Source organism: Leiobunum rupestre, chromosome 2, assembly GCF_980474605.1.
Source record: "Leiobunum rupestre chromosome 2, qqLeiRupe1.1.hap1, whole genome shotgun sequence".
Lineage (NCBI taxonomy): Eukaryota > Metazoa > Arthropoda > Arachnida > Opiliones > Sclerosomatidae > Leiobunum > Leiobunum rupestre.
This window is the reverse complement of record NC_143385.1, coordinates 18,564,365-18,591,307: the sequence shown is the minus strand read 5'-3', so window position 1 is coordinate 18,591,307 and position 26,943 is coordinate 18,564,365. Positions and strand designations below refer to the sequence as shown.

At 36.2% G+C, this 26,943-nt stretch overlaps 1 long non-coding RNA gene across 1 annotated transcript; it reads right to left on the bottom strand.

The window, feature by feature from the left end:
* Positions 1-5,760: 5,760 nt before the first annotated feature.
* On the bottom strand, positions 5,761-8,607 carry LOC149956283 (uncharacterized). Its single transcript, XR_016478187.1, has 3 exons — positions 8,505-8,607; positions 7,260-7,421; positions 5,761-5,893 (listed from the first exon to the last, which is right to left on the bottom strand). It is a non-coding gene; the product is annotated as an uncharacterized LOC149956283 (long non-coding RNA).
* Positions 8,608-26,943: the final 18,336 nt, after the last annotated feature.

Below are 26,943 nucleotides of genomic sequence, written 5' to 3'. Positions count from 1 at the left end.
CAACGCTTTCAACATGATTCGAAGGGATCGCCTTCTCGAATGCGTTTATAAGGTACTTACAGAGCTTTATACCTTTCTGCGCCAGTGCTATAAGAACTCTACGCACCTCTCGTTTGGCGACTCACTCATATCTTCCGGGCGTGGCGTGCAACAGGGCGACCCTTTGGGCCCCGCTTTATTCTGACTTGTATTTCAACAAGTGCCCTCTCGCATGGCTTCGGATCTGAATATTTGGTATCTTGACTGTTCCTCGCTGGGTGGTAGGCCCACCATAGTCCTCAACGACCTCATCCTTCTTAAAGATCTTTCGTCCGATGTTGGTCTAGAACTGAATCCATTAAAATGTGAACTCCTCGTACTTAACCCGGCCGATTGTGATGAGGAGTATTTTAAATTTATCTTCGACGCAGTGGCCCCTGGCATCAAAATCGTGGACCGTTCGAGGTACGTCCTCCTGGGCGCCCCCTCTCTGATGAGGCGATTCCATCGTGCATGAGTGATAAAACCCAGGCTTTGAAGGTCATGGCTAAGAATCTCCACCAGGTGTCGGCACACCATGGGTTTTTCCTCTTGGAAAACTCTTTGGCTATACCCAAGCTGTCATACCTTCTCCGAAGTGGCCCCGTTGGGCTTTGTCAGGAAGACCTTATTTCTTTCGACGATACCCTCCGCTCGGCTCTTCAAGAGGTCACCAACACTTTACTGGACGAACCGGTCTGGGTCCAGTCGTCACTTCCAGTCTCCATAGGTGGCCTCGGAATTCGCCACGCTAACGAACTCGCTCTTCCCGCCTTTTTATCTTCATCCTCTAGTGTGGCGTCTTTGGTGCGAGACATCCTTCCACGCTCTCTCATCGGTCAAGACCACGTTCTAGACGACGCTCTTTTGAGATGGAAATTCTTAACGGGGGCAAATACCCCTCCCCTAGATCACCAGGGCTTTCAGCGTTCCTGGGAGAACCCCGTCTTCGAGCAAACCATCAGGCGTTTAACGGAACTCGGCTCAAGCGACCGCGATATGGCTCGGCTCCTTTCGTTGAATTCCAAGGAATCCTGCGCCTGGCTGAACGCGCTTCCTTCGCCTTCTCTGGGAACTCATCTCGACGATCATTCTTTTCGCATCGCTATCGGTCTTCGCTTGGGCGCTCATATTTGTGTTGCGCACAACTGCAATTATGGTGCCCATGTCGACTCGCTCGGGACTCACGGTTTGATCTGCCGTAAAAGCGCTGGTCGTCTATCCCGCCATGCCGCCGTCAACGACATTGTCAAACGCGCCCTCGTGTCCGCCGGTGTGCCTTCCATCCTCGAACCTCCGGGTTTGCTGCGGAGCGACGGCAAACGTCCTGACGGGATGTCGCTGGTCCCGTGGTCCGGAGGGAAGTCTTTAGTGTGGGACTTCACGTGCACCGACCCTTTGGCGCCTTCATACTTGGCTTCTTCTTCTACAGCCCCTCTCTGGGCTGCTACCCAGGCTGAATCGAAGAAAAAGGCAAAGTATTCAGCTCTCGAGCATCGTTTTCAGTTTTGTGCTTTGGCGGTTGAAACCCTTGGCTTCTTTGGGCGGGAGGGCTTGGCCTTAGTACACGCGATTGGCCGGAAATTACGCGAACTGACCGGAGAGCCGCGTTCTGTGGAATTTTTGACACAACGTATCGGCATTGCCGTGCAACGGGGTAACGCGGCCGCGGTTATGAACACTTTCCCGCCTGGCTACTCCCTCGAGGGAAATTTATACAATCTTTAAGTGTTGTTTTTTCTTTTGTTTTTAAATTATTGTAAAGAATATTTGTCTTAGTAATAAAATACTAAACTTGTAAATGATAAGATAATACTTAATCCCCAGGGATTAAATACAATGTTCGCTAGTGCACTGCGATTTATATTTTTTAGAATAAATAGCCCGTCAAGTCGTTAGATAGTTTTTAGCAATGTCTCGAATTTACACTTTTAGAGCGCTGATATTGTCTAATGTCCGTACCTTAGCGAACGACTCACTCAGCGTCACGAAGACACTGTGGCTCACTTACCAGGACTAACCCGTTTCTCGTTCCGGTACTGTTACACATTAAGTTCAATGTTAGTACATATCTACGGTTCCGCTCCAACGCAAATACGATGGCATGTTACTGCAGCTGATCACGAACTTGCTTCTCTAGGCTCTCGTTTATCTAACTGCTTAGTTCGTAACTTCGATCTTAATATGGCAGAAAGCTGACTGGAGAGTGTAAAGAACATAAAGATGTTCGAACATCTTCGGAGACCGAATATCGTTTTCTGTCAAGAGCGTCTCTTCGACTGTCCGAGCTTCTATTTTGTGAACCCTCCTTCACTTGGGTACACCAATCACGTGACACGGAATTTCACAATATAGGTAAACTTGTGTAAAACTCTCGAACGGAAAAATTCCACCACTTCCGAATATATACTAGCGATACAAACATGTATAAAGAGAATCAGCTTATATTTTAGAGCTCATGCAAGGTTTTGAAATCCTAAAAGCTCAGCCACCCACGGGAGCCTTACCAAAAGGGGAACGAACCAAAGAGAGTAGAATGCAAGACAATGCCTTTCCCAAAATAATATCTTTCGTTGAAATAGGCCTAACAAGAACTAATGGAGCCCCCTTTTCGAGCCTCAAGTATTTCGAATTAAATAGCCAAATAGAAGATGTGGTATCACACCAAAACTCTATGCGATAGTGTTGATTCGTGGAAATAGGTCTATGTTTTAATTAGCATAGATTTCTTACAGAAATTGAATTGCTTAACGAATTCTGTAGTACGCTTGCAGATTGTCAGAAGCTGGACAATCATTAATTAAACTTGCAGATCATATTCTACATATTACGAAAGTACTAAAAATTGGCCTATTTTTGGGGAAAAACAAAGGTTAGAGTACCAAAAGCGGTTTGATTTTATTAAAAGAGTTTTAGAACTTCGCGTCTAGGTAATTGACAAATTATGTCCTCTACCTTATTTATTACGTGTCTGAATATAATTCCTCGGCTATCATTTCTTTTGATATTTTAGGTGTTCGTGGTAGAAAGTTTTTCCGTAATTTCCACATTCAAACACTACTGTTTGAGTCTATAGTATATTTGACTGTGACCAAATTATAATTAAACTATGTACATATTATAAATAATCGATTTATTGTACATTTTATTTTAATTTTTTTAAAATTACATCTGGCCTACCGGTTTTTCATGCCAAAGATTCAGCATTAGGGAGGCTAGCGGCATTATTTTTACTGTCAACAATGAGTGTGTAACACATTAAAATTGCAATACTATACAAGATTTACTCGACAGGAAATAAGAGGATACTAATAGCTTTCCTTCATAGACACATTTTGGACACGTCTGCTCTCATTGGCTGGGAAGTTCGTGAGCTGGCTGCCGTGTTACAAAAATCCAAAATAATATTTCGTAAAGCATCGCCTCAAACTAGTTTTAAATCTTTTCAGTGTACATAAATGTATTTATTATAAATAAATTTGGTTGAGATGCATTTATTTATGCGTAAATAATTATTTAAAAAATAAAATAACCATAATCTTGTTTAAATTAATTGTAATCAACATTTAAAAACTTTAGCCTTTGCACCCCTGTACGTATACGGTAATAGCTTTTTTATACAGGGTGTCCACTAAAAATGAACCAGGGCCAATATTTCAAAATCTGTTTTAGTTACGATTTTGAAATTTTCAAGTCGTATACAAGATGTAAGGGGAAACCTTCTGCGAAAATGTCGATGACCTTGAACCATGTCTTCAAGGTCATCCTAAACCTAACTCAAGAACCGTAAATGTTACAAAATTGGTTCCAATTAGTAAAGTGTTCCACGTGGCAATCTTAGTACCAATAGCTTAGACCTGATCGGATTTGACCAATAGGAAGCCGAGAAATGCTAGATGAAAAACAAGAAGTTCGTTAAGTTGATAACGTGTCGAAAGCGAGGTTCGGGAGCTGATAACTCTAAAGATACTCGTGTTAGAGTACTGAAATTTGCTACACATCCTCATCAGGATTTAGGGTCTTGAGTTTAACAATTTCAATGACCTTGAACCATGTCTTCAAGGTCATCCAAAAAGTAAGGCGAGAACCATAAGTGTTAGAAAGTTGGTTCCAATTTGAAAAGTGTTCCACGTCACATTGTAGGTCTAATCCGCGCGTGTATTGTATTTGTTCTTAAGCCTAATTTGTAATAATGAAACCTTGAGTTGACTCAAAAAATGTTAAATGTCCGTTTTCCACCAAACCAATTCCATTAAACTTTTTCTAAAACCGTTAACACTTTCACGATTTTTCTGAAGTTTACAAATACAAACGTACTTCCCCGAGAGCGTACATACTGAAAATTTCACATTTCTAGAAAGTATAGTTTTTGAGAAAAATTTCTGAGCCGATCAAACGAAGACACCCTGTATATACAGGGTGTTTTGGGGATCTATTTCACAAATTATTGAGCGTATACTTTTTGTCATTCCGAGTCAAAAATGTCAAATGAACATGGTCCCAAAGTTTTTCGTTTCAGAGATATGGGCTTCGAAAAAACTACCCCACAAATCCGGGCACAGCATTAATTCTGGCAAACGATATTCTGCCTCGAACCCAATTGTTTTCACTAAATGACTAGTTGTTTTTAATCAGTAAGGCGATAAAATTTATATCAAAGTAACAAAAGTTCATTATTGTTATTTTGGATGGCATAAAATATTTCGTTACACTTATGATAATACACAATTCGGGAATTTTTCTGTCTATAAAATATTAACACAGTAGAGGAAACTTCTACTAAAGTTTTAACACATACAACAGAGTAAAATACTAAAATTTAGTAAACGTTTTTAATATTTATTATAATAATCATGATAATTTCTGTCGAAATGTAAAAATGGAAGATTTTTATCAATTTTACTTATATATTGTTATTATTGATAGTACACACTGCCGTTTTATATAAATATAACACACAGCGGTTGGAATTGTGTGTATTTTAAAACTGAATGGGGAGGGAAAGCATTTGAAGTTATGCCATTAAAGATAAGTGCGCCATTGAAAATTAAAAAATGGTAAAGTATGTTTTCGTATGATTTTGGCCAATTAGGTTTGTCCAAAATAAATATGAATGAGCTAGTTACAACCATTGAGTGGTTTTAACAATGTAGCAGACGTCAATCGGATTGAAAATCAACGCCAGAAGCCCAGAAATAAGCTTTTCGTTTGAAAAATATGGTGCCGTATCAGGCAATGTTGCCTACTTCGTATTTTGTCTTTTTCTTTCTAGATTTTGATCATACAGCCCTAGTATTTTATACATTGCTAAATGCGCGTGATTTTAAAAATCGGTTTAAATATTTCGATTAGAATAGAAAAAATTCAGAACTAAACACGCGTACTCCTTTACAATTTAAAATAATCTCAGTTTACTGTTACAGTTTCAAGGCTATAATTTAAGGGAAGGGTTTTAAAATATGTAAAAGGTGAGGAAAATCAATGGAAATTATTGTATTAAAACCTTAAACATTTTCAATTGCTGCGCCTTCGTACATCTCAACTACTCCCCCTTAAATCAATCTTTCAACTGCTTTGATAAAAGCATTTTGTATTTAATATGAAGTTGGCTTTGTATTTCGGGATCAAATACCATCTACTGGAAAATGTCTAATAACAAATAAGGCAGAGGTTTTACTTTTAATTTGGTTCTCACTTACAAATATTTATTTTCGGTTATTGAAATTTAAGTGATTGACCTACCTTGCTGCAAAATAATCCCTAAAATGTTGGTGAAAACCTGGATAAATGTAATCTTCGAATTCTCAAAAGTGTGTTTTGTAAGGTATTCATAAAGAGACACGGACACTAATGAAATCAAAAGAAGAATCCAAATCTGAAAAAGAAATTGATTACTGGAAAACGATATATCTTATACATTTATATTTCTTCCAGCCTTTAGGTTTATCTTTTGTCAATGTTATAGTTAGCTCTCTGACCACTAATCAACAGTGATTGTTCTTTGGCACTTTCGTTTTACAGAAAGAGGAGACGACTTCTGATCATATTCGTTGGTGAATTGTATTATAGTACGGTTTCAATTACACACTTCAACGCCTTTATGTGACTCTTATGATAAATGATTTAAAAATTACTTAATTTTATCAATAATATAGGTCATTTGATTCTTGTGTAACACTCGGGAAATCTTGAAGGTTCTATGGTTAGTTTATAAGAAAAGCAATTTTTCTAGAGGGTGAATTAAAAGCATATTCTACCAGATGGGGTTTATTACGTATTTGCTTTAAGCTAACAGATAAATTAGTGCATGGATCTAACGTGTTAATTTCATTGCTCAAATGCACAAGCTTTGGTATTGTCAAGAGGGAAAAAATCATTAAGAAATAATGTTTTTTTCTGTGTTATGGAACTGCTTTATCATTATTTAGCTACGCTGGTGTTGTGTTGAAAGTAACTGCCCTTTTTTTCGATATGGACAAAATAGATTGTTACAAGCACAGAACCTTAACTTCTCGTTAATGATTTTTTGCACCCAAACTGAATTTCAGTCTATCTGCAAAACTCTTGCAGGTCCACCTTTCATTTTAGATAAAACAACAAATTATATAATATATAAACATCATATATTTACTGTCAAAACTATTATATCGAAGAAGATTTTTGAAATAAGTAAAATCCTGAGCTGGTAAATATTGGGAGTGAAAAATGTTACCCGAAGTAATACCCACAGTAAAAATATTTATCAGCACCATTTGTTGAGTTGATAAATAAAAATCGGGCCCAAAATCGGATGCGACACTTCGGCGAATTCGGTCAGATGCCATAAATTTTGTATAAGTGTTGTAAGTCGGAAACGTTTTTCCGGAAAATGACCAAGGCCTATTTCCAGGCCTATTTCCCAGAAAACTTTCCGTATTTTTCCGAAAAAAAATTTTTAAAAGTTTTCATTCCATGATTAGTTTAATATTATTTGCAAATTTAAATAAAGCGTAATTTTCGCCTCATTTTTTCGAATCTAAAAGTAAAACTAAACCTTTAGACTAGCTTTAAACTGATTAACAATGTAACACTGGTAATGTTTTGTAGTATGTTTACGGTTATTAGAACTTTTATATCGATCCAAAGTTAAAAAATTAAAGTTTTTATTTTTCCGATTTGCGGAAACCTTTCAGGAATGGTTTCTGTAAATTTTTCCACATTTTATTTTTCCAGAAAATTAACAACACTTTTTGTATACATACGTAAACATCAAATAAACAAACAACATCTAAAGAACGGGAACGTGTAAATCTAGGCCCTTGGGAAAATATCCTCCAGGATTCTCTGAAACTTCCCGTTGAGTATTCCACGTATTCGAAAGCCTGATGATCCGTTGATAACGGAGACAGTGCCACGTCTGAAAGCTGAACAAATATCATTGAAAAAAAGATTTTGTTCTTGGAATTTTTGTACGCTAAAGTTGGTAAATCATACATTTTTTTAATATTTAATTTTGTAAACGTTCATGGCTATATCAAATTAATTTTTAAGGTAGAAATAATTTTAAACGTTTACTCAAACATAATCACGGTGATTAATTTATTTCCGTATTTAGTATTTAAACAGTTCTTGAAAAATATAGGATTAAACGGTTTAAGTCTATTTGATCGATTCCCAAATGATCGAACGGGTCCCATTTGATCGAATTTCCATTTGGTCGAATTGCATTTGTTCGAACGAAATTTGATCGAAAGCTACTGTAGGGTAAAACTACTAGTTTTTGGGAGTAAATCGAAAAGGCAACATCTAGTTAGAATGAGATACAGTAGACTCTAATACAGAAAAAAAAACCTGAGCGCAGTGACGTAGAAAACAAAATATTATCTCGGACATAATTAATAGAAAGACCTATTAAAAAAACGAACTCTGTACCTAATTGTTTAGCAATAGAAGGGCCGTGAACGTGGTCAGACCCCTCGTATACAACGGTGCATACGCGCCTACGGCGCCCGTACATTAACCTAACCTAACCTAACCTGACCCTATTTATATATATGAAAAACAACGGGCCGTTATCGTCGATTTCATAAAAAATTCCATCTACATATAGGGTATAAAGTAAAAATCTCTTCATCTTTGTGACTTAATACAGTTAAAGCAATGAATTATTCCATCATTATTCCTTCTGCACTTAAACAATGAATTATTCCATCATTATTCCTTCTGCACTTCATATTGACATTCGGTAAAATAAAAACATACCAACTGGTACTATAAATACTTTTGAATTCGATCAAATAGTATTCGATCATTTGAAGGTTCGATCTTATGAAACAAATGACAAATGGGATTCGATCAAATGGAATTTCAATCAATTGCAACGTATAATGATCGACTGTCGATCACATATTTTTCGATCAAATGGACCAACACCGATTAAACAGTGGCTTTAAATCGAAGACAATTAAAGAATTCAACAGGAAGAGATGTCTTTTAATTTAACTTACATTTTTTACTAAAAAGCCAAGCATTCCCGATGCACTAAATGGACCCGTAACTTGGCCTAACTGAAAAAAGCCTTCCGACGTCGAAACGTCATTCCTGAGAAGACTGCCAAAAATAAAAACATAAATTAAATTAAAAGATGCTGCTTAAATTTTCTATGACTCTGAGAGAATTGATTTTAAATTTTTGAGCTTACTTACGTTATATTTAATTTCGTCACGATCAACTGGTATATACTTGATAGCATGCCACTAACTTGAAAAACACCATTATCATCGCCCCCGTATTGGAACCACATTGGTATCTACAATAAAGATATTTCATTTCTTTAAATTTAAGATTAACTCTGGTTTTCATTTAAAAACAATTTATATTTCCTTAAGATAGTATATTTAAAGATGTACTAATAGTTTATCGATGAAATGTTAATTTCAACTATAGTTTAAATTATTATAGGTTTTCGGTAAAAATTATGTTTTAATTCTGCAAACCCTCTTACATGTTTTATACAGGGTGTTTCAGAGAAGTCTTGTTTCATAGTGACCACGTCAATTGAGAGAAAGTTACTTTTTGAATTTCGTTTTTGTTCTTCAAATGCCATTCAAGTACAAAATTAACTGAATTACAAAAACTGTACAAAATGATCACCTGGGGCTAAAGCAAAATAATTCTTGAACCCGTTCGAAGATTTGAGGCTTGTTTCAAAGTGGTGACCTAAAACTATGGTTGTGCTCCCTAACGACGGCGGGCGGAACTACTCGTCGGAGGTGAAATTCAATGCACCTTGGAAGCTAACAAGTTAGAAACTTAATCAGACGCTCGACGTAATAAGACCCCTTATACGGTTCGACACCGTTGCGTCATCTAGACCCGTTTCGGTCGCGAATAGTTTTACAGCGTTTAATAATGCGTATTCGTTCGACGTCAATTTTGCGATGTCCCTAGAAAAAAAAGTTGGGTATGGGTAGAAATTCGTGTTCTTTAAGTAACAAGGAGTGACAACGTCTTATGAGATAACTGAATTAAAATTTCTACTAGCAAAAGCCTAAGCGTTCGCATCTAGAAACATGCTATCCTTAAGCCTGGTTTTCACTTGGCGGTTTTTTCCGCCAACGTCCACCGAAATTGGAAGAATTTTACCGCCGACGCTGGGCGTATTTTCGGTTGGGTGTAGCGTTTTCAAATTCTATTTTTCCGCGGCGTTTCGACGGATTCGTGGCGAGTGCCCAATCGCATCAGCCTTCATCGTGACGTCAGCAAGCGAAATCCGGTTCCGTTTCAGATAATCCCTTATTTTTGTGCTTTCTTCAAAGTAAAGAGAGTGGTATTTTAGGCCTAGGCTTTTCGCAACTATTTGCTCTTTAAATTTTTTTATAAAGCCTGGTTTTCACTTGGCGGTTTTTGGGCGAAAAAGCCCGGCGTCGACGGAAAATGAGCGAACATTTCCGTCGACGCCGGGCGGAAATTCCGTCGGTTTTCGGTTTTGTGTGGCGATTTTCATTTCTATTTTTTTCGCTCAGTTGGGTGATTTCGCTCTTTTTCAACGAATCAAAAACCATTTTCGAAAGGTTACTGTGACGTCAGGGGGGATGGTTAATTTCCCGCTTCTTGCATCCGGAACTCGGCCACGTGCTTTTCTGTGAATTTCGGAACGTGTTTTTACCTCTCCGAGGGGACTTTATACCCTAGGAGGGGTTATACAACCACCGTGTCTGTCTGTCTGTCTGTGGGTCTGTCTGTCAGGCCTGCGAACGCGTTCGCATTTTCGGGGCATAGGGTAATCACTGCGTACGCAGTTTCTTAGAATCAGGGAAAAGGTTTTTTCAAAAGCGCACTCTTTTTGTCATTGGGTGTAGTATAATTCTTTAATCGGACGGGATTCGAACCCGAGCTCTCTTGCACGACAGGTGAGCGTTCTACCGCAGAACCACGGATACAGTTACGCTTTACTGAAAATTAAAAACTCTTCCGAGGAGAGGTATATTTTGGCTTGCCAACTTGTTTTTTCTTGATACCCTTGTTGCCTTCTTTTCCAGTATGTTTCTTTCACACAAACCGATCTTTCATGACTTATATTTCTTTGAACACGATAGATCATGTAAAATAACATTAAATTTAAAATGCTTACATGAGCTTTAATCAATAGTTCACTATTATGATCAGATAAATCATCCATTTTTAGGCCTAGGCTTAAATCTCCACTATCAGACGAAAACCGACGAACTCGCTGCCAGAAAAAAAAATCGGTTTATTTCCACCCTAAAATACGCCAAGTGAAAATGCTAAAACTCCGACAGTTAGCGAAACGTCGAAAACCATATCGCCGACGTCGAACTTTCTGTAGGTGATTTTCCGCCAAGTGAAAACCAGGATTAATTCATAAAAAGTGAAATAAAGTTTATGAAACTGTAGTGAGCGCTTATTAACAGCATTTACTCATCGTCATCTATCAAACCGGCCATTTTGAATGATTCATATGCAGACGACAAAAAAACGGCAAACTAAACGCTAACGCTAAAAGTGAAAACGTAATGTCGCCAGCGGTGAGCGGAATACGATTTTCGTCGTAGCTCCGAATATGAATTTTCCTCTGAAAAACCGCAAAGTCAAAACGATTTAAAAGAATGACAAGGTGATTTAAATATCCATGAGATACAATAAAAAATACATTTCTTTGTTTTATGGTTTCATGCACTGTTACATAATAATATCACATTGATCATTGGATTAACAAACGTTATACGAAATGGTCCCAATTGGCGTGTAGGCAAGCTTAGACACGTCTTCGGAAAGATTCTCAAACACGACGAAATATTTCTGGCGTGTTTCGGATTGTTTCGCAGGGGTCAATTTTGCGTTGACGTAGGACTTTTTTTACTTCATACTTTTATACCAAAATCTTGATATGATCTTAAAGATAGAAATCCCATGAGTTCAAAGCAGGAGATCTGGCTGACCATGCAACAAATCCTCCTCGACCGATCCACCTCCCAGGAAACCTAGCATCAAGATGAGCTCTAACCCGAAGGTTAAAATGAGGTGGTGCTCCGTCGTTTATAAACCACATTCGTTGTCCTACCGCTAACGGTACCTCTTCAAGTAGCTCTGGTAAAGTGTCTTGTGGAAAGGTTAAGTACGACTCACTAGTTAGTCTTGGTGGTAGAAAATAAGGTCCAATTAAAGGGTCGCCAACAATTCCGCATCAGACGTTGAGACTAAACTTTACATTATGTGCCCTATCTGAAACCGGTTGCGGATTTTCTTAATGCCACTCATGACTACTTTGTAAATTGAAGATTCCCTCATGGGAAAACTTAGCCTCGTAAGAAACTATTAGCGTAATTACCCTATGCACTCTTTAGTCTGCTCCTGAAACCACTGACAAAACTCGACTCGTCTTGGTTAATCGGCCGCATTTAAAGATTGAACCTCTTGTTAATGGAATGGGTGGTACTGGTATCCTCGAAGGATACTTCGGAGAAGAACACGGTCGACTCGCAATTGACGTCCAATTTGTATCGTTCTTCTTGTAGGATCCTAGCCGAAGAAAGTAAGTTTTTGCTCTTCCACGTCTTCTGGAACGTCTCCTTGTGCAGTATCAGGTCCCGTGGCTTGTATTTTTCCAAGTTTCTCTTAAGCGTCTGTCAACCACTGTGAACGTTTGTTGATTTGGGAGCTGTCTTTGTGAAAAGTGCTATTGATACAAGCGCCGTCCTTCGACCACATTTCCTTCAGCGAGTCCATACATTAGATGCAAAAGGCGTATTCTGCAATCGTGAAGTACGCCATAGCATAGCATGTTTAAAGGAAAAGTCCAGGTTGGGTAAAACTTGGGTCTATTTGAAAGATCATGTTTAAATATACTCAAAAATATCAGTCGTAAAATTGTATCTTTTTTTAATGACGAGAAATTAATTTTTAAACGAGCGAAATTTACCGCCAAGAGAGCTGCCATTTTCTTTCGCCTTCCCTCCGCAGACCGCACGGGGAGCTAGCGCGCGCGGGGAACAGAGCGCTGTTAAAGCCGGTTATAGCGCGAACAGCGCGTGATTAAAGTCCTAAAACGTCACCCCGATACAAAAAATGGCAGATCGCTTGGCGGTAAATTTGGCTCGTTTAAAAATTAATTTCTCGTCATTAAAAAAAGATACAATTTTACGACTGATATTTTTGTGTTTATTTAAACATGATCTTTCAAATAGCCCCAAGTTTTACCCAACCTGGACTTTTCCTTTAAGATAAGAAATGTTAATTTCATTATTGAGGGCCCTCTATTTATTAAAAATTTGAGCTTCTTAACAGTCCCAAAAACTATTAAAACATGTGTTTTAGACTAAACATGTAGACTAAAAACATTTTTTTAAGGGTTACTATCTAATGTGACCATTAATTACACAAGACAAAACTACATTTACAAATTTTCAGTGTACTTGTATTCGGAAAAAACACGGAGATGAGCTACACAGAAAAAACAACGTTTAGCTTTTAAACATTTGAATTACAATTTACCGCGTTATAAATGTAAATGGCTACTTTTGCCGTTGATTCACTAAACACCAAAATGTTTAAATCCAAAATGGCTAAACAACTAAACACGAGGAGCATGCGAAAATCTATAAAATCGCATAAAAAACCTAGGCGTTTAACAAAATCAACATAAACCTAAACACCTGTGTTTTAAAGTGTTCAAAATGGTTCCTCTGGGATATATTTTTGAAACGGCTTCTGTTATAAAAGCCAAAGTTTCCGCTAATAACGCGTTAAATCCGACTGCGCCGATGTAACCGTTTATTTTGATTCTTTCCTATTCTTATGTCCCTCACATATTTAGTTATAATTCGTAAACGAGTTATCCTACGGATTTGCGGTCGGTTACATTTGGCACTAAACAATACGTAACATCCGAAAGTATGGTTGGTCTTGTCCAATATTTAGTGAAATTTCGAGAAAACCACGTTTTTGAGTGTACTTTTGGTCATAACTCGGAAACTATTAGTACTAGCGACCCGCGTTAACACATACTACAGAACGATACCCAACTCGACCAGAGTTCTAAATTTAAAAGGTTTTTTTCATATTAGAGAAAAACAACCACGTAATTCAGTACAAATTACTCGGAAACAGTTCATCGACGTACAGACCTGTGGTTTGTCTCATTCGACTCAGCGTGAAAACTATCATCGGGCTCAACACCAAACGCGCTCCAATTCGTTGAACGCAAATTTCGGGGCCAACTGCCTCCTATTGCCTCCTTTGCCTCACCCCCCAAAAACTATGTTCGCCACGCCGCATCGCTGCGGACTCATCATCCTTAAAGTAGGCCAAATTGCAAGTTGGGACGAATTTTGCCGTTGAGCTACCCTCTAGGTAGGGACGGTTTGCAGCCGTATATTTTATTATACCTCTCGTGAAAAACGTTCGTTGACAAGCCACCCCCGCGTCCCCCGGCTAGAAATTTGGTGATTCAATTCGGAAACGACTTAGTTCTTAACGTCATCTATCGTTCGGTTTTTAAACAAATATACGGAATTTTACCCGCCAGAATAGTCAAGTCGTCTGCTAAGTTTATATATGTTTTATAAATGATTTCTAATTTCTGACGATACATTACTTTCCTGTATATCATTCCAATGACTTAGATTAGTAAATCTCACTAGATTATCATCGCTGTCATGTTTTTTAAATAGTTTAATTAACTTCAGTATCCCAATGGCCAAGGTCTTAGGCCAAGGAATAAAATCAACATATCTGAAAAACTAATTCCTTTATCATCACAAGGTGTTCTTTTTTAATATTCCCTACATTTACAAAATAGAATCAATGGATGTGGATCTGATGTCTGCATGGCTCCAGATTATTATAGTTGCTAGCAGACTTGCGTAACGAAAATTTAATCCTAAGTTAAGCTTGGATGTTGTATTGTACTATTTTCATGAATACCAGTGCTAGTCTGCCTAATGAAATCTAAAGCCAAACGATTATTAAATAAAAACTTAAACATTTTAGTTCAAAGCTAATTATTAATTCGTTAAAAAAATTAATATTAAATTCAACAATGTTATTACAATTTAGGGAAGACATTAATTATAAATGCTGGAGGTAAAGTTAAACTAGCAAAGAGGTTAAAAGTAGGAAGGGGTAGTCCAACGGGGTCTCGATCGAGAAACGGCTTGAAAGAATTTTTGGATTGCCTCCAAAATTCGTCTGTTGCCGACGTCACCCAGATGAGATCCCATTGATTTTCAATTGGATCTCATCTCAGTGACGTCACGATGTTCGTTAGCAACGAAGTTACCAACCTTAGCCCTTAGCAACCACAGCGTATCGAGGCAACCTTTTATAGCCTAAAATTTACTAACCTTGGGGGTAGTCTAAAAATTATACTTAGAATATAATTATTGGCAAATTGATATTATCGAAGTGAAGTAGAACTCATGAATTCATTGCAATGTGGTTTAGACATGAAGCTATCTCCATTACGATAAAATTCTTATTAACTTGACCCCCTGACTCCTAGTGTCGAAAAACATGGTGGTAATAAATAAAGTCAGTACCATTGCGGAGGGGGCGGTTCGATCTGGGCTGCATTTTTAACGTGAGGCAATTTCATTTTCACCGTATTTTGGGTTCGGTACAGGACCGTTCTTAGAGCGCTCGTGGCCCCGGGTGAAATGCATGGGCGAAACTGAGTGTAGAGGCCTTCCGGTATATACATCCCTATGGTAAAATTTTAAAAGCCCTGAGTGACCACCCGGCTCCCCCCCCCCCCACCCTTAAGTACGGCCCTGGCTGTATGTTGGTATTATAACTGTCGTCCAAATTAAATGTTAGCCCAGGGCGCCAAAGCCTCTATTTACGTCACAGAACGAAATCGTATACTTGGCGCTATGAACCCATAGTGTTTGTAAACACGCAAATTTATCGTCTAAATGATTATTGGGGATCTTTCGTTGTAGACACACAACTAACTAAATATTGTCCACGCAGTTCAAAAGCTTCTTTATGAGCTCTACCTCACTTCACTTCAGTTTGGTTGGGTCAAATATTAAAGAAAAACAAAAAATTCAGTTTTAGGAAAGAACATAGCGGAACGGGTTCGAGAATGATACGAGCCCGAGAAAAAGACCAAAACGTTGTGGTCATTAAATTTGAGCCCGAGATGAGACCTTTATATTATAGCGTATTTTTGTGTGCTCGAACTGAAACTATTTTAATATAGCGTATATTTGTGAGCTCGAGATGAGACCATTAAAATACAGTAAATTACAGTGAGCCTTAGCGGAGTCCAATATAATATCATGTACTACTACGAGTCCGAGCTGAGACCATATTTTTTTAAACAGCCTTTTTATTTTTAAGAAACGGGTTTGTCCGTTTTTGCACGATTATATTTCCCTTGGCCACTGGGGAGCGCTGCGGTCCAGAGCAAGAGTAAGTACTTAATGATCGGTCCCCGAAATCGTCATTTGTTAAAACCACCAAATATTTAAAATTTGTGGAAGAACATCATATTGATATAAAATGTTTGATAATCAATAAAATATTTTTTGCAAATTAAAATTTTCTTTAGAATCAATTTTTCCTTTGAATAATCCGAAACGTCTCAAGAACTCGATACGTTTGGAATTCTAATGTTACGGGAAATCGCCGCGTTTGAATCTTAAACGTTTCAATTAAGACAAACGTTTCTTAGGACCTTTTCACTCCTTGTTACCCAAAGACAACGCCTGTTAATTGGAGCCAAACGTCTCTGAACATCCGGTTAAAGTTACACTACACTTTACTGCTTAACATATACTAGAATTAATCTTAAATTTTTAGGTCGCAGACGCTCTTTAAAAAAAGGCATCGAATTTTTCTTTAAGTGACCATTAAATAAAAGCCTTTGAAAACCCCAGGTCAACCCAATTCTCAGGGATTCTTATCAAACACTTTTATCGAACATTTCTCATTCCCTTGCCTGTGGTCGATTAAAAAAAAAACACACAATAATAACCTATCGCTATTCTTTACGTTTTATCGCATTTAAAATAAGAGGATTACAAACCACATTTGCGCAAAAGCGAATGTGAGAGAAATTCGCCATTTGCTTGGTTTTTTTCTGAAAAATAATACAAATAATAATTAGTTATAACCCAGTCGAAAAATTAAAGTGGCCTCAATGTTGCACAAAACATTTATTAACCACGAAGCCTCTGAAAGTAGTAATTTATTATTAAGAAACTTAAAATCACATCAGAGAGGAAGGAGTAATTCGGCTTAAATATTAATATTACTAAATGAAAGCTAAAATTTTACTTTAAAATTAACAAATTTTATTTAATATTTTTAATACTGTTTTTTTTTCTTGAACATATTAAATTTGCATAGGTATAGGAAAAAGAACCAAGAACATATAACTAATATATGCCGTTATTTTATGGCACTTGAACGCTTTCTAAATAATTATATTTTAATTTTAATGGTTATTATAATAAATATTATTCTTTTATAATTTTTTTAACCTCTAAAGTAAACGCCGTTTAAAAATAAAGGTAGTTAATAGATTTCGCTAAAGATTTTCAATAAAAATCAATAAAAGATGTAATTAAGATATTTTAGATTTTTCGCAAAATATTTTTAAGGTATGATTTTATATTTTCATATTTATATTAATTTGTTTAAAAATATTATCCCAAAATTTGAACACACCACTTCGAATGAAGGAATCTATCAAATATGATTTGAATGACTCAAAGATAAGTTACAATATTAAATCGCTTACAACCGAAGAGATGCAAAGTACTTCTATCGGAAATTGGGTAGGGCTAAAACAATTTCATCTGGTTTTAATTTAATCTTAAACTTAATTTATTATGTGATACTTTATTTGTATGTCTAGATATTCCAAATATGATTTGAAATATTAAGTTTCATCTGTTTTGGGTTAAAAATTTAGAGGTTAAACAAAGATTTTATAAGTATTAACAGGAACTAATAAGCCCTTTGATGACACCTCATAACCTACGCAAGAAAATGTTTAGGAAATTTCCACGTTATAATTTACAAAGATCAGTGCTAGGCCTCTGAAATATCCCGGAAATCAGTTTGTTAACGATAACAAACAGAGACAATCCCGGAAGTAAAAGGCATATTATTATCCGTTTTCCATTTTGATATTTATCCGATATTATTAATGGACATAATAGAAAATTTATAAACCAAATATTTTCTAGAGTAGGGGAACTCTAATAAACGAAATGTTATTTCGAAAAATAAATTAATAAAACCAATAACACTTATGTTGTGATTTAATTTAACAGTCTCAGAACTATATTGATTTCCTGGTTGAACCTAAATAAGCTGATCACTTGACTGCTGTATATCTCAATCCTTTCAAAAAATAATACTGTATATATTAAAATAAACTATATTATGGATTATCCATTAAGTTATTTACTTGAATATTTGCAACTTTATCGATTGGTCATATTATCTGTGTCCTGTTTCTATGTTCTTGTTAAGCCCGAATTTGTAGAATAACATAGACTAGGAAACCTTTTTAATTAACTCAAAATCAGTTCGTGACAAACTACGAAAGAATTAATTGAAACGGTTTTCAAAGATAAACACAAACTCTATTCGAGGGAGCATTGAGGTTGGTATTTTCCTAGAAAAAAACGTTCGTTTAAAGCCTAACGGAAATGGTTTTCGTTTAAGTTTACCATCGTAATTATTTTTTGTTTTTATAATCTAAGCAATTTATAATTTTTTTTATACAGTGATTTTCGTGTCTACCTTTTTAGACGCCTTAAGACTGAAAATTATTTTAGAATTTTAGTTTACTTAGGTTTGTTGAATCAATGAACGCCTTACTGCCAAGATTTGTCATCTCAAAATCCTTAATTGATTTGTCGATTAACCGTTCTTTTTCCAACTTAATGCTCTTTGGATAATTTTGGACTAATTTTGGCTAAAGTTTATTTCGAATCTAAAATCGTTCGATCTATAATATTCAATAATTTGTGAACAAACCGATTTGTTACTAGATAATTTTAATATTTTGACGAAATAAGCAAGTAACTTTTATGTACTTTATTCATTTTTGGAGAATTAGGCAATATTTTAAAGTTTTGGTTTTTTTAGTGTGTTAGTCGTTGTTGTCTAACTCAAAAACCTACAAACAAAATTGTAACGATTGCAATGAGCTATTTTACACTGAAATGTTAGGTCACCCAAAAATAGCTGTTTTTAATGTTTAATGTCCAATCTTTTGTATTAACATTTGTCAACGAAATTAACGGCCTAAAGATTTTATTTATTTCAAATTTAAAAAAATCTATGTGGTTCACCTCACTTGCGACGTGGAAAATAAATCTAACTTAGAAATATTGTTTGGATCCGGCCTTTTCCAAGGTCAGTGTTACATTTGGAATTAAAAGCAAAAGCTTATTTTATAATCATAATTATTTATTCATTGAAATAAGTCTGCTCTATTCTTGAGATAATTATTATTTTCTGAATATTTCAGTAGACCGACGCACAACACCATTCTTGAATTGTTCGCGATTTTAACCACACCGTCAAAATCATGCATAATGGTAAAATACACTTAATATGATTTAAGTTTGTTTTTAAAATACGATTTACACAGGTACGGATGGAAAAACTAACTATTACAAAAATATTTTTTTTAAATAAATATGATTTGTTTTGTTATACCACTTTTTCGGAGACTTCAGAGTAACTAATGGAAAAACCATTAAATTTTGTTTAGTTATAAAGAACTTACAGCAAAACAAACGAAAAATATTAATAAAGTGGAGTCATTGAATTACACCAATTTCACAAAGGCAATAAGATCCAGAGTTTAAAATATTATAATAACTTCTTCAAAATGAGCTCTGAATTAAGGAAATGCTACCATCTATAGCTAATCAATAAGCACTTTTTTACTAAAACATTTATGCTTTCTGGCTGGAATGTTATTTTGACAAAACTTCCAATGCGATTTGGGAATTTCTTTTTTAAATCTTTACCTGAATAATATAATACAGTCCTATCAAAAATAAACATTCCTAATTTTTAAATTTATTAAAAATTTAAAAATATTTTTAACATTTTATTTTGAATTTTAAGTCTTAATTATAAACTTAAATTGATTTTTTTAAATTGCATTTTATGTTTTTGTGGATAAATATATTTAACAAGGGCATGTTTTTTGACAACAGTGTCTCTGGTAAACTACAACGGATAATCACTGGGTGGTTCAATTCGTTCATGCATTTAGATCCAGCCTTTTTCATTGAAATATTTCAATTTCAGTTTCACAGAAATTGTATAGGCTACAGGATGTTGCGTTATCATTTAAAAGGAACGGAAGCTGCATATCATTCCTTTTAAGATAACACCACCAGCATCCTTTAATCTTGTTAATGCTCAATCTAAATCATGCAAGTATATTTATAACAATCAAAGATTTGGCGCCAAATAACAATAATCATATAATGCCATATCTTATAAGAATGTGTATTGCAATCAGCTGATACGTAAAACATTTGTTTCAAAATTATTCAATGGTAAATTCATTATTTTTTTAAACAACAGCACATATTATATCAGGTAAACTAAAAAGATAATAAAGGTAAAATCATACAGGGGAAGCTCTTCGGCTAGCAACAAGGCCAAAACGTTCTGATAATTATAGCGCCAAAACTCACTTTTCAAAGAACAATCACGAACTTTTTCCACTTTTATAATTTTTATCGGGTAACTCATAATAAAGCACTGACCATTTTTTAAAACCCATTTGGTTCAGGGAAGAATAAAATTCGTCTGTACCCGATTGTCAGATTGATTTGAGAAACATACTATGCTTTTAGTTTGGTCGGACAAACGATATTGAAGGAAGATATCATGTAATAAGTATAACATAGCTACGTCTAAAGCGTTCTTAACACTCACCACTTTCATCATCATCGAGCCACACTCCATCACGCACCACACAATGGAGACACGCAGCACTGGTACGAATTCTGCAACTGCCTTAACATCATGGAGCCCAGATGAAAGCCAGGATTTTCGCTAACAAGGGAAGGTATATTTATCCAGCGGAACAATAACGTGTGTTTTGTTCCGCTGGAAGAAACGGAGTGCCAGCTCACCAGCACCATGATCAGTAGAGGTGCTAAGGTTTTTTTCAACTTGGATTGACCATATTTCGTAAAATTGGTGAAATTGAAAAAACCCAAAATTTCCTGGGAAGGTCGTTTTATTGTCGCGTTTTCTGGACGCCCTACTGACCTTGTATCCGACCTGGAGGGAACACGTGCATGCCCAGTGTATTTCCCTAAATTCCCTTAAGCCCCTTTCTTTTCTTTCTATTGTCCATTCTCCTTTCTCTTAATTTCTGATCCCTTCCTGCGAAATCTATCTTTTTATGGTCTACTATCTTCTTGAGGAAACGAACTGATTTTCAAATATTTTTATTCCAGAGAAACGTTTCTTGGCAATAGAACCAATTTCTAGAGTTAAAGAAAATTCATAAATTCAAATATGTGCCCCTCTCGGAAATTCAGGGGGACTAAAGCCCACCTCAGCCCACTCTTAGCACCGCTATTGACCATGATGCCGTGGAGGGTCTCAACAACGAATTCCCAAATCGATGGATAGGAACGAATGACCCGTTCCTGGGCCTCTTAGATCCCCGCACTTAACATTTCTAGATTTTTTCTAGTGGGGCTTCGATAATATTTTGGTCAATTTTCGAATAAATGGAATAAAAAGCTTTTGCTTCCTACGACCAGCTTATTTTTTCACAACCTCATTATATAGTGGAAAATAGGCGTATTTTAACCAAACCAAGTTTATTCTTGCCTTTTAGAGTGTACTCTTTCTGGGCATGGACAATTTTTTTCAAAGCGGGCTGCAAACACTAAAATATCCAGTTAGTGGTGTGCTGGTGAGGTGTGTACTGAACGCCTGTAGTAGCGGGCTTCTTACAACCGTGCCCATGGGCCATTTTCGACTTGACCCCGACATATTAGCCTACTTTTCCCCCTCTGTACGGCCTTGGCCATTTTCGTTTCCTTTATTTTAGGCTTAAAGAATTTTTTAAGTTCATTAAAGGATACTTTATTTTCTAATTTTAGTTATTTGTAAAGACTTCATTCTTCGCAGTCCATGTTGCACCGAGAGCTATAGTAAAACAACGAAAAACGAAAAATAAATTGTCTGCTAATAGTTACCTTAAATATTCGACAAATGATAAAAACCGGTTTACTATTTAAAAAAAATTACTTTGAGAGGCGACAGGTCCAGCGAAGACAGCAACATTGGCAAATTTATTTTATGGAACACCAGTTGATTCAATATTGTTAATTTAATTTATGTGTACATGATAATTTTTTAAAATTTTATGATTGAAAAAAACGGACTCTGGAGTCTTGTATCCCTTTCAAAATCTGTAATGAATGCTATTCCTATTTCCTTTACGTTTCAGGGTTCGGAAGCTGATAAAAGAATAGGGATGAAGAGTAAGATATTTGATCAGCATTTGATCGCCACCTGCTCGGTAGCCTCGGAAATCTTTTTAAACAGCCTAATTTCAAAACAAGGTGCCCTTCGGTTGAGGCGTTTTATAATCTCAAAAGTGTAACTTTATTGCTAGACATCTAATGGACGATAATATAAAGCCGCGTTCACACGTAAGGGCCAAAACATTTTAAAGCGGTTTGAGACAAGTTTCAAAACGATTTGGAAACCGATTTAGGTTCGAACGTGAGATCAACGATGCGATTTTGAAAAATTGCTTATGCGGAAATGACCAATATTGAAAAAGTCTTCTACTTCAGCGTCTGAAACTCTGAAAAGTAAACAAGTCAAAGAAATGGCTCCTATCTCAGACGTTCTGCTTATCTATCGCAATCTAATAAACAGACAAAATAGATTTAACAAAAGTTTTCGACGAAATATTATTCAGATATTTAGAGAAAGTTGTAAACGTTGGGTTATTGAGTTTACACGTAAGCAGGAAGAAAGTAGAGAGCTTTTTATTATAGTGTTGAATCTAATTTCCAGGAATGAAAAGCTAAGCCTAGATCCAGGATGCATGTTGACTTCTGAGAGGATAGAGTTTAAACAACGTACACCTAAAATGGAATCCAACAAGATTTTCATATCACTAAAAAGTCGGTTTTGAAAATTTGCGACCTAATGAGAGACCGCTTAGACGTAAAACCCATGGTGATGAGAAAGCCATTGACTGTTGAGAGGAATTTAGCTCTAACACCAGTTTAATTCCTTACCATCGGAAATTTTTTAAGTGTTGCTAGGATCCCAGCTTGTGTGGTTTTTGAAATCCTCAAAATTAATTTTTGCTACTGGAGATGATATTTTCAATGGATTGCATAATGAATTGAGTTTCCCTCAATACGACGGTGCAATAGATGGAACTCATTTGCCCATTATAGTTCCGGAAGAGTTCCTAAAAGATTATTTTGACCGAAAAGGATTGCAATTGGTTATAATGATCATAGAGGATGTAAGCTTATCAATAAATGTACAAATATTTTTTTACCGATTAATAGGTATTTGGATACATTCAGGGTGTTTCAAAAGGTGATGCAAATATTATAAGAAGTTGTAAGGGGTGAATTGAGAAGTATTCCTGTTTTATTCCACCATTTTCCTACGATGAGATAAAAAAGCGCCAGAGAGCTTCAAAGTGTGGCCTACTAGCCCGATAAAGTAGGCTACTACAAGCGCAAAAAAATAAAGGAATCCTTCAAATATGATTTGAATAACTCAAAGACAAGGTACTTTATTAAAATGCTTACAACTGAAGATAAACACAGTGGTTCTATCGAAAATTGAGTAGGGATAAAACAATTTTATATGGTTTTAATTTATTCAAAAACTCAATTTATTATGTTATACAAGTTTATTTACTTTATTTGCATGTCTAGATATTCCAAAAATGGTTTGAAATAGTACGTTTCATCTGTTTTGGGTTACAAATTTAGAGGTTAAACGAAGTTTTTATAAGTACAAACAGGAACTAATTAACCCTTTGATGACATGTTAAAACCTACGCAAGACAATGTTTAAGAAATTTCCACGTTATAGTTTACAAAGACCATTGCTAGGCCTCTCTAAAATATTCTGAAAACCAGTTTGTTTACGATTACAAATTCCGGAATTAAAAGCCATGTAATTATCTGATTTACATTTTAATATTTATCCGATATTAATAATGGACCCTTTGCCTTAGATTAATCTACATAATGTTTATTTCATATTGTATTGTTAACATGCAGCCATTGTTTTTAATATATTAATATATCTTATAATATGGATTTTCCATTCAGTTGCTTTACTTTAATATTTGCAACTTTATCGATTGGTTATATTATCTGTTTCTTGTTACTTGGGTTCTTGTTAAGCCCAAATTTTAAGAATAACATAGACCAGGAAACCTTTTTAATTAACTCAAAATCAGTTCCTGACAAACTACGTAAGAATAAATTGAACGGTTTTAAAGCTCTAGTCGAGGGAGCATTAAGGTTGGTATTTTCCTAAAAAAAAACTGTTTTACGACAATTGGTCGAAAACGATTTCGTTGTACTCTTTTGGATAAATGGTAATTTGTTGTAGATTACAAATGGTCGGGATGATTATATGGAGGTGGCGTCAATTGGGTGTACGCGTCATTTTGGGGTAAGGAAATTTGGAGTACGACAATTGATAGTTAACGAAAAATGGGTGAACGTTATTTGAGTGTTGGCACTTTTTTCTAAGATGAAATTTGAGTGGGTAAAATTTGAGAGGACGACAAATGGGAGGACGACTTTTCGGCGAACGATAATTGGATGAATAAGGCAATGGGGTTTTAGCGATAATTTTGTGTTAAGATAATTGAGAGTACGAAACAAATTGGTGGGCGATAATACGATGGACGATAATAAGGTGCATAAGACAAATGGGTTGCGAGAAACATTGGTGAATGTCAGTTAGGAGAATGCGGCAATCGGGTGGGTGACTATCAGTGGAACGGTAATTGAAGAACATAAATTTGGTTGTACAGATATGATAACGGAAAAACCCAAAACGCTGTAAAGGTCATACGCTTTCCAATGTGAGGATATACTTACTCTAATCAAGTCACCGACAGTAGTGAGTCGCTGCTACTTACATACCAAAGACTAAATAAAAAAGTTAAAAAATTGCGAAATCCTTACAAAAAATGAAAAGGAACCGGCAGTGGCGTTCCTTTTTTACAATTTATCTTTTTTTTGAAAAAATCAGTGCACGGTTGGAATAAGTGAACTTCGAAGATTAATTTTTTTATTTTTATAATCGAAGATAATATTTTTAGGGGGAAGCTCGTGTAATATATAGCACTGATATTTCCAGAGACGAGCACATGAAGATAAGTTTCGTGACCAGACAACAGTCTTGACTTTGTAATATCAGATGGCGGAGTTCGTAATTTTCAAACATGGAAAACAAAAATTATTGTTTGAGGGCTTCGGCTATATTTGCACACGAGATTCGGTAGATAAAACTTATTAGCGATGTGAAAAACGCGAAATTTGTAGAGCCAGAGCACATACAGTGATAAATCCGCAACCAGGAGCTCGTGTTGAAGTACGTTCAGAACATTCACACTTCCCGGACGCTATGAAGAAGAAAAGAAGTCCTCAGAGCGTCGAACCAAGCTAAAATTCAAGCTATGACGAAGAGAGATTCAAACCAGGTCATTGTGAATAACGCTGTCAACAGCGTCAGTTTGGTCGCCGCTCTTCGATTGCCGCACGTATCTAAAATCAAGTGAGTAATTCAAAGATAAAGACATAGAAATGCTCCCGCACAGCCAGCTGATCTCATTTTATTGAAGATTCCCGACGAATTCAAAAGAACAAGAGATGGGGTAGTGTTTTTGTTAGAATTCTAATATTTTTGACCAAAGAAAATTAACAGCTATTGGAGAATTCTTTCAACTGGTTTGCAGATGGGACATTTAAAGTTACACCGAGGCTATTCTATCAGCTCTTGACCTTTCACGCTTATGTAAGACATCAAGGAATACCATTGATCTACGCATTGTTCCCAAACAAGCGCCAATAAACAAGACTTTTAAACATTTTAAAAGGACTACGAAATTTTCAACCTACGAGCGTCTTATGCGATTTTGAACACGCCGCGATTAATGCTTTTCGCCAGTATTTTCCTTTGATTACACTGCATGGCTGTTTTTTTTACCTGTTGTAACGCTAAAATTATTAAGTATTCTTTTTTAGAAGGTCAGATGATTTTTTTTAAAACATTTCTTACAATCCTAAATTTATGGCTCTGTTTACGAATTGTCTTCCGCGAACTCATCTACCTACCGGGACGCCGGTCGTCCAGGTGACAGGCTAATGAGCTTACCCCTTCCTTTCTAACCCCCCCATTCTTATTGAAAGTCGTTCGGGGACTACTGGCCATTGTCAGCTTCATTTTTCCTTATCTATGTCGAGCCGCGGCACCGACTTTATTGGGCTTATAGTGTTCCCCCCTTCGTTAGCGTTAAACGGTGAAGACCCAGTGCTTCATATTTTCCCGTTGAGGTTTGCCTATATTGTTGTCAATATATTCCTTTTGCCATATTTTATATTTTGTTAGGGTTCGTGGAAATCCCACTACCCATTCGGCAGGGCGAAAATATAATTGGTATCGCCCTGTCAACTTATTTTCTTTTGGTATTGTTAGTTCTGCTGAACTTCGTAAATTTATGATGGCCGCCACTCTGGCGCCATCTCGCGTCATAAATATTTTTGGAACGGTGTGTGATTGGAAAACGTTCCAAGCGCGGGATTCTTGTGAACGGTGAGGATTGGTCCGAACGAAGAACGTTCAACAAGGACCACGTGACCTCCGACCTTAAAACCTGGACTTCAAAATTTTGTTGGAGAGAGAGTCAAAAAATGTCTTCGAAAACGGTAACCGTGTACTAAGGACCGCGATCGGAAAATGTATCGTGAGATCAGGGCTTCGCCGCGCTACACAAAGTTTCGACGCGCAATGTGCGACCATATATCGGACCATCTCAGCAACCAACGCTAATGCGAAACTATCGTCACTAACAGCGAGTCTTCGGATCGCCGGACAATGCCGTAAAATCGTTCTGTATATTTTTATTTTATAAATATTTATTATTTTACTCTTATCATGTGTTTATTGACCCGTACGTTTTAAGTTACCCGTTAATGGGAACTTTTGTTTATCCGTCTATGACGAAGGTAGTCTACTACCCTAATAATAGTATTCTTGTAAATTGGCAATGCTTTTATTATCTGTTTTAGTGTTATTATTAAATGTTTTATTTCCATGGCAAACCTCAACCAGTTGTAATTTCTATTTTAAGCTTACCCCTAGACACCATAACTGACCTTAATTTATCAATAATAAATCCCCTAGACA